Source organism: Acanthisitta chloris, unplaced genomic scaffold (assembly GCF_000695815.1).
Source record: "Acanthisitta chloris isolate BGI_N310 unplaced genomic scaffold, ASM69581v1 scaffold11587, whole genome shotgun sequence".
In the NCBI taxonomy this organism is placed as follows: Eukaryota; Metazoa; Chordata; class Aves; order Passeriformes; family Acanthisittidae; genus Acanthisitta; species Acanthisitta chloris.
The window spans coordinates 40,745-50,334 of record NW_008680997.1 but is presented as its reverse complement, the minus strand read 5'-3'; positions in this window follow the sequence as shown (position 1 = coordinate 50,334).

The window sequence follows — 9,590 nt, the reverse complement described above, 5'->3', positions numbered from 1 at the left end:
CTGACAGTGTTCAGGGCCAGGTTGGCTAAAGCCTTGAGCAACCTGGTCTGGTGGGAGGTGTCTCTGCCCAGAGTGGGGGTTTGGGACTAGATGATCTCTAAGGTCCATTCCAACCCCTTAACATACTATGAATCTATTTCTTTATGCTTAATTCCTTTTTGTTTCAAAATAGGAATCAAATGGGGGGGACAAGTGGGCAAGAGGAAACAGCCTCAAGTTGTACCAGGGTGGGATCACATTGGATATTATGCAAAATTCCTTCATGGAAAAGGTGGTTAGGCACTGGCATAGGCTGCCTAGGGCAGTCCTGGAGTCACCATCCCTGGAGGGATTTAACGAATGTGTGGATGTGGCACTTGGGGACATGGGTTAGTGGTGGCTTTGGCAGTGCTTGGGGAATGGTTGGACTTGATGATCTTAGAAGGCTTTTTCAACCTAAATGATTCCATGATTCTATGAATTTCCTGGGAGGGAGAATTCAGCTCCTGGCCAAGCCCAGGAATGTCCAGAGAGGCACAAAGCAGCTGTCAGAGGCTTTGCCACTCTCATCACAAGAGCTGTATTGATCCCTGGAAATGCCTGATTTCAGGAACAGCTTCAAAATCTCTGCTGATGTGAATCCATCCATTGCAACAAAGATTCTTTCAGTTAATACCATGACCCAACATGACACAAGTCTCTCCATGTCCTGTGCAACACAGTGATGCTAAAATCCTGTCCTGGCACCAGTAGGAAATCAGCTGCACTAATTAGTTGAGGTCCTTGTTCTCTAGGACAACAGGGAAATGACATTTAATTGCAAGAGCAGAGCATCTCTGCTGGGGGAACAGTGTAGCACAGATGGGGATGATTCACATTGCTCTCTCTGCAGTGAACAGAGCAGAGCAGCTGCTCTCACACGGTAGAGGACAGTTACTCACTCATCCTCATGCTGAGGAGCAGGTTACACCTTATCTACACATGGAAGAGTTTGCAGAGAGATCAGCTTAAGAAAGGATGTGAAAGAGGTCTGAAATCTCTTTCCAGGTAGGTCAGTGATGTTCATTGATTGAGGTAAAAATGTCTGAGATAAGCTTTATAAGAACTGCTGAGTTTAGCCTTTCATTAGTGGATTTGTGGTGCAGCTTACAAATGTCAGAATCTTCAGGACACAGAGCAGGGAACGATGCTCAGTTGGCAATGCTGGAGGCAACAGGCTCTGTGCTCTATTGGTTTCATTATACCACTAAAGCAGAGGAATTTGGGTTTATTCCAGCCCTGCCCAGGGACTGTGTCACTCCAGGCACCTCCTGCACACTCCATGCTCTGCCATTTAGAATCACAGAATAACCCGAGCTGGAAAGGACCCACAAGGATCATCCAAGTCCAACTCCTGTCCCTGAACAGGACACCCCAACAATCCCACCCTGTGCCTGAGAGCATTGTCCAAACACTCCTTGAGCTTTGTCAGGCTTGGTGCTTTTCATGGGGAATTTTGACTCTTGCTGAAACATTTCAAAGCCAAAAGGGGTGTGAATCCCTCTGGGAAAAGTAGCTTGAGCTCCTCTGTGCTGGGGAAAGGTCTGCAAGGACACCCTGAAATGTCAGAGCATTGATTACACTGTGGTGAGTGACACAGGTCAAAGTGCTGCCAGAACAAAAGGGATGAGGGGACATGGCTAGGCAACACATCTGCAGGCAAAAGGTCTTGTCTGGACTCATCCCAAGCATTTATTTCCCCAGGGAAATGCAATTGCAATCTATTCATTGTTCCTTTTCCAACAGAAAAGTCTCAGGTGAAGGTGGTTTCAGTCTGATGTATTCATGAGGTGATGAGTGTGTTAGATGTTCACATCTGGAACATGCTCCAAGGGTTCCTTGGGATGCAGAGTGGGGACATTGTCCCCTAGAGAGAGACAGGACCTGCCAAGCATGGACAGGGGGACCATGTTGTCTCCCAGTCCAGTGTGTCAGGTAGGATGAGGCTCTGAGCAACCTGGTCTGGGGGAACATGTCCCAACTCATTGTAGGGAATTGGACTAGATGCCCTTTAAACTCCCTTCCAACCCAAACCATTCTATGGTTCAACCAGAAAATTCCATTTTAAAGCTGAAATCTGGAGAATTCCAGAAATAATCTGGAAGAAAACCACCCTCCATGATTTTTATTCTCTGGTCCACATCCTGTCTCACTCCCATGACTTTTAACATTTTGAAGATTACCCCAAGAACACACAAGCAAGTCTCTGTGCAAAACAGCAATTATGTGCCACAGTGCTGGAACCATCATTACCTCTGCATAAACAGGCATGGCAAAGCTATTTCATTCAGCCTAGCAAATGAAATGAGCCCAGGAATGCAGAGCAGCAGAGTGATGACTGACACACAAGGTGAACCCTGCCAAGGCTTGAAAGAAAACTTCCAATTGGTTTACAAAAAGGTAGAGCAGCATCTCTTTGCTCAGCACTATGCAATTATAAGTAATCTAAAAACTGGAAAGGAAATGGAAGTGAAAACATCCAAACTGTCTTTTGTCCTGGAAACAAAATAACAAGGAGAAATATTTTCCTTCTCAGCTCATTTTGGGTTCTGTACAAATACAGTTAGTGTGATAAACCTGCCTGAGCACTGAGCACTGGGCTAAGAGCCTTTTCCTGGGTTGAGGTGTTTTGATTTGGGGCTGTCACCAGATTGAGTATTTTAAATAACATGTGTCTAAAATGCACATTTCATTTGTTCATCCATAATTGCATAGGAAATGTGGCTAATGGGGTGATCAGTGTGGAAGGTGCAGGAGCTCTCCCACACTAGATCATAGAAATATAGAACGGTGTCTGCACTGCTGAAGCTGCTGGAATAACACCCTTTGCTTTCCCTTTGTTTTACTCCTTTTTCATACATCTTTCCTCTACATGTAACTGTCCTGTATATCCTTTCAGAGAACCACAGAATCCTGGAATGGTTTGGGTTGGAGGGACTTAAAATACCATCTAGTTCCAACCCCTGCCACAGGCAGGGACACCTTCCACTAGACCAAATTGCTCCAAGCCCCATCCAACCTGGCCTTGAACACTTCCAGGGATGGGACAGCCACAGCTTCTCTGGGCAACCTGTGCCAGTGCCTCACCACCCTCAGTCAAGATTTTCTTCCTAATATCTCATCTAAACCTCCTCTCTTTCAGAAGCCATTCCCCCTTGTCCTATCACTCCAGTTCCTGATGCAGAGTTCCTGTCTGTCTTCCCTGCAGCCCCTTCAGATACTGGAAGGTTACTATGAGGCCTCCACATAACCTTCTCCAGGCTGAACAGCCCCAGCTTCCTTAGCCTGTCCTCTCCTAACTGAATGTGGTTGAATTTCTTGCCCCTTGGCAGTACCTGCCCCTCTCCCTCTAGCACAGAGGCTCAGTCTGCCCTGAACTCACCCTTTCTCATTTCTCTGCTTCCAGCTTTTAGCAGAACCTATATTTGTATTTTTTCCCCTGCATGGACAGAAGCCAAACTCTATAAATCAGCTATGTAAACAGAAATATCCTTCTGCCTTGAATGTGATTATTATTTTAAAAAAATGGAGGCTGTCATTGCAAGGGGCAGAAAACCTGTTTAACCTGGAGACACTGGTGCTGGTGCCAGGCACTGGTTCCCAGAACATTCTTCTGTACTAATTTCAGACTAAAATTTAAAACTCTCATAGACACCATTTCTGGACAGTTTTTGATCAGCTAAGCTCATTTTCAGACTCTCAAGCACTCTATTTATTTAGTTAAATCTATAAGATATTTTTATCTCCATGTCTGTAAGCTCTTGGTAGAGGCCTCACACCCCCTGTGAAACCAGAGCTCTGCCCAGTCACACTCTGATTTAACATATTTTGGCTTTGAAGAGCTTAGTTTAAAAATAGGGGATGAAGAATGGGAGAAGAGACATGTCATCCTCAGGAGGAGCATTCCCAAACCCCCACACCATTGACAGCAGAGCCAGGAACCAAACTCCCACCCCTCTGCCTGAAGAGCTTTGGCATTTATTTTGTGCCTTTTCTTTGTGTTGGTTCTTATTTCAAGGATGTACTTGATGCAAAGCAGCTCCCAGGGCTCAGCAGGGCTAATAGATATTATTTACTAATTGTGTTCTAATTGCAAATATTTGCTGGATGACAAAGGAAGGAAAGGAACTCTCAGGACATGCTGCTGGGCTGCTCCATGGAGTGGAGAGACCCAAATCCTGCCAAGGCATTCATGTCACCCATGTGGTACTTCTACTGACCATGATAGAAATGCTTTCATCCAGAATATTCCCTTCTGGAGTACAGGTGATTTGTGGGAGCAGGTAAAGGAATTCAGCAACACTAGTGGGGTGGATTTGAGGACAGCAGTGCAGGACACACAGAGGGATATCTCCCTTCCATGAAAGGTGCTGACCAGACCCAAGAGGACAGCAGGATAATGGGACACATGAAGGATGAGAAAAGGTTAGACAAGTCTGGTGTTTAATCCAGAGCAGAGATGATGACAGGAAAGGCTTTTGCTTGGCATTTGTGAGGCAAAGTCGTTTATTTTCTTAGAGGCTGTTTGAGGTCTTTCCAAAAAGAGGGTGAGTAAGTTTTTTCTTTTCCTGGCAGCTTTGGAAAAGCTGCAGCAGCATTTTCCCCCTTGCTGCATGGAGCTCCATGTGCCCATTTTGGGGGATCTTCTGCCTGTCCCAGTCTGCTCCTGCCAGTCCATATGGGGCTGGGCTGGGGAACATTGCTGCAGCAGGAGGGGATAGGGATGGGAACGGGGAAGCTGCAGGAAGCCTGTGCTGGAGGAGCCAGCTCCAGAGAGTGACTCATGGAGAGCTGGATGCTGCTCGAGTTCGTGCCAGGACAGCAGCAAACTCTGTCTGTCCTCACTGGTCCTTGCTAACGGAGCCTCCCAGTACAGCACCAGTGACACGTGGAAACGCTCCCTCCCCCTTGATCTAGAGCAGCCCTCACTCCCCAACAGCTCCTATTCCCTCTGCTCATCACTCAGGATGCAGTTTTGAAGGAAACAACAAACCATGCTGCAAATTGTTTCATCACCTGCTCATTTTAACTCCACCAATACAAACCCGTTCCCAACACAAGTCACCTGCAAACGATTTTTCCTCCTCATATAACCCAGATCCACAGCCAGCTTTAAAGGTTGGTTTGTTTCTTAGTTAATCTAAGTGCAAACCCCCTTTTCCAGCCCTCTCCTGCCTCTGGTACAGGACTCTGAGCTGGGGAGCACTGGGCAGTGGGAGGATTGAGAGCTGGGACAGAGATAGGAACATCTCTGAGCACTTCACTGTGCTGTTCCCTGCTTGGATGGGTCAGGAAGGCAGGGGAAGCTTTGAAGAGGTTTTGGAAAAGCAGAGACATTCCCAAGGTGCTCTCACATCTCATTCTTCCTCACCTAAAGCAGATCTTGCTTCCAAAACCCCAAAAAGTCATGACCTGGGTAGCACATGGCTTGGTACAGTGTGGAAGGGCTGAGGTTTGGTGAGGGAAGGAGGACTGTAGGGGGGAATATTTAAAGCACTGAGTTATGACCTCAAAGGAGGAAAGGCACTGAGAGAGGACAAAACACACCTTTCCCCTCCTGTTGTTCTCAGGCTGATCAAAGATTTGCTTTGCTTTTCCACCCTTCATGCAGTAATGCTGCTGGAGCTGGCACCTTGTGGGTCCCCAGCTCCTTCACTTCCTCTTTTGCAGTTAATGGGAGGCAGCTGAAAACAGAATAAGAAACAAAGAATGGAAAAAGAAGGTAAATTCTGAGCCCAAATTTTATTTTAAATAGAGCCATCAATGTGCTCTTTTCCAAGGGCTGGAAATGCCCAAGTGTGCAATTTCAGCTAAGAAAGTGTGAGCGTTAAAGTCATAGAATCCTGGAATGGTTTGGGTTAGAAGGACCTTAAGCTCATCCCTTTCCACCCCCTGTCATGGGCAGGGACACCTTCCACCAGCCCAGGTTGCTCCAATCCCCATCCAACCTGGCCTTGAACACTTCCAGGGATGGAGAGGCTGGAGACACACATGGGGGAAGTTTCCCCTCTGTGTTGTGTTCGACCTTCCCTTCCTTTCCCATCCATAGGATGTTGCTACTCATCACATCCTGCCATGGATGGTTTGGCATAAGGTGTTATCCCTTCAAGCTGTGAAACAGGGATGGAAACTAGCAAACAGCAGAGTGCATCTGCACACTGCCTGCCTGGGACTTTCCAAATCTGCTCCCATGGCAGCAAAGTGCTTTGGTTTTCAGCAGGGAGGTGCAGGGCACAACGAGGTGACATGTCCCCTTAGCTCTGACCCATCCCCATGTCCCTGGCTATGCACCCACTCCTCCCCCAGCATCACTCCAGGAGCAGTTGCCACTGCTGATCCCCTTCCAGACACTTTTACCACCTTTACAGCTCATGCACCAAACCCACAGACTTTATTGTGCTTTGGTTGGGTTTTTTTTTCTCCTTTCTCCTGCTTAAAAAGATGCTGAAATCTCCCAAAGAAAAATTATTTCCATGTGATCCAGCACTTTTTCTCTTGGCTGGAACACTGGATGTGGTTTTGGGTTCTGTGAGGGGTTTTTTTGATACTTTTTTTTTGACTCACAAAGTTTTTTGGTTTCATTTCCATCACTGTGAGAGGCACTGAGGAATCCCACGGACTGGCTGCAAGTCCTGAGGAAACAGCAGTGGCACAAAGGCACAGGAGCACAGCACAAGTTGATGCAAGCAAAGAAACAAGAAAAAAAAATCTGCTCTTGCAAACAGCTGAGCTACTGAGTTTCATAAGGATCCAGCCTGGCTTTCCATGTTTCATTTGGATTCCAGCAAGGAAGCTGCAGCCGCCACAGAGAACTGAGACCTGAACGAACAGCAGCTTTTCTGTTATGCTAAGGAACAGCAAGGGAAGGAAAAGACAGAGGTTCTGAGTCACAAGGTAAGTTAAAGGGATCTGAATAAAGGGATAAAAACTCCTACAGTGATCTGAATAAAGGGATAAAAACTCCTATTGCTCTAGGGAACAGTGTGTTCCCAACCTGTGGCAACAGGTTTTGTGGGGGAGCCAGGAATGAGGTGCTGCTGCTGGTGGAATAAGGGCAAGGCCAGGTTAGTGCTGAGTTTTCATTTGCTCCTACTAACATTCCTCAGCCCATCATCCACCCTTAGCACTCCAGGATGAAGCTTTCTCCCAGCCTGATGTTGCTCCTAGCTGTGGCAGAGTGGTGGGATGGAGACAGTGCCCAGTCTGATGCAGCTCCCTGCTGCTGTGGGAGCCCAGGGCAGGAAGGAGCCATTTCCTGGCATTCTCCACAGATGTGGAAACTTTCAGGGCATTCTGCTTCTCCAGGCACTTGGAATGTGCTGCTCATTCAGAAGTTTTTGGAGCTGCTTGCTCTGGTTTGTAGTGGGGGTGGGAAGGGATGGTCCTGATGCTCCCAACACCCACCCAGGTGGGACAGTCCTGCACAGGGACTGCAAGGACATCTCTGCCTGATTTATTTTGGCACATGGAACCCCAAATTCCTGGAACGACTGAGTCAGCAGTGGCAAATCCCAGGAAAGCTGCCTTTCCCCTGGGAAGGGTGAAGGAGGGTTGGGTGTCATCCTCTTCGTCAGGGTGGTGGATTCTGTCGGAGAAGCTGTCCTGGGAATGACTTACTGTAACTCGCCTGGGCTGAATCACTGCCTGGGCTTGCTATGGAGACAGGATTGCTTCCAAGGAGCCACCCAGCCTGGAGCAGGGACATTTCCAGGACACTGCAGGCATGTTCCTGGAGTCAGAGGTGCAAGCAGGACTGAGGAGAAGGAGAGAGGGAAGCATTGCTTGCTTAGGAACCAGCAAATATCCTTTTGCTCCCTGTCCGTGCTGAGACAAGTGTGGGAAATCCCCATCCAACCTGCAGGAAAGGTGATATCATGGGAAGGAGCAGGAAAGGTAATACCATGGGAAGGTGCAGGAAACAGTCCTGCACTGTTTCCATACAGGGACAGCCTCTCCTCCTGCAGCACCTGCCTGGAATTGTGATAAATCCATACAATCCCCCAGGTCTAAGCATGTACAGGTAGTAGGGATCAATGTTTGCTTGGGAACCTCCTCTCTTCCCATCCCTGGTAGGTGAAATCACAGCAGGAGAGAGCATGTGGTGACTGCACCAGCTGCTCAGGGATGGCTCCTCATGGGAGAGAGAAATGTGGGCAACTCACCCCCACTGGAAATAGGCACAGGCAGAAAAAGCACCAGAAATTAAAACCCAAACCAGATAATTAAAAATGGAACGACAAACTCCCCAAAAAACATTTACCCAGGCCATACAAACAAGATGTAGCTAACACTCCTGGATCTCTCCATGGCTGGATCTTGGCTTTGTCTCCATTCCTGCCCCTCTCATGCTCTCAGGGTTCAAACAGACTCAGCAACACTCCTAGCCCCTCCTCCATATCACCCCAGTGCTGGATAACCCCCCGGATAAGGGCGTCGACGTCCCTCATCAACAAACCATGACAGACAGTGGAAAGTTTTATACCATATTCCTTTTTGTAACCCAAGTATCCTTGTCCGTGAGTTCTCAAGTCACTTCCTGGCTGCAGACATGATTCTCAGCTCGAGTGAAGCAACTTTAGGGAATGATGTTGGAGAGGAGGTGCTGATGCTCAGCGCTGGCTCCGTGGGCAGAGGAACCTCTGAGCTGCCACAGCTTCGCTTTGGAAAATGCACAAACTCCTTCAGCTTTCTAAAATAAGTTGCTCACAAAGAAATTTTAGACCCTCCTGGGAAGAAAATTAAAAAATCCTGAACAAATCATTTCCAAGAGGAAGTCCAGTGTCCAGAAAAACCCCAGCCCTAAGGATGCCTTGTTTCCTGCTGCTGGCGATGCAAGGGGTTGAGGTTTGAGAAAAGAGAAGAGGTAAAAAAGCAGAACTGGGATATTTTCTGCCTCTGGAATGCTGCTGAGGTTTGTGTCTGACACATCCATGTGTTTTCCATCTCTGTGGAGCAAGAAAGGTTTTAGTCTTAACTGTCCTCTTGGGTTTTCAGTCCTGATTTATCACTGATTCAAATGGGCAGTGGCTGGTGCTGTCTGTGGATTTAAGGCAAAGATAGTCATGGATTGCTTTTCCAAGTGAAGCCTAGGAATAACAGGAAGGAAAATATTAGCAGGAATTAATTTAAAGCAAGGCTCAGGGATGGATCAAGAGCAGTTTCTTCCTCGTGAACTCTCAGTATCACAGCATGTGAACTCATATTAGTGGTACTGATCCCTGGAGCATCCCTGCAAGGTAAGGACATACTTCCACTGTTCCCAGTGAAAACATGGGCTGGGCAAGATTAAGATCCATACCTTTGGCATGACGCTTATGTGCCACAGGGGCTGCTTGGAATGCCAACAGGCCAGGCAAGGTTCGGCCAAGATTGGGGTTCAGGTTGCAAATTCCACATCACTAACCAGAGGGAAAACCTTTGGATCCAGGCTCCAGGCTGACTTGCTTTGCCTTCTTGCTTCATTTTCTCTTTTGCAAAGCAACTAAGGTAATTTTTTTGCAGATATTATGGTGATTTCTTATCATTTGTGTTGCTCAAATGTGTTCCTTTAGATGGAAGTGTGAAAATGCTTC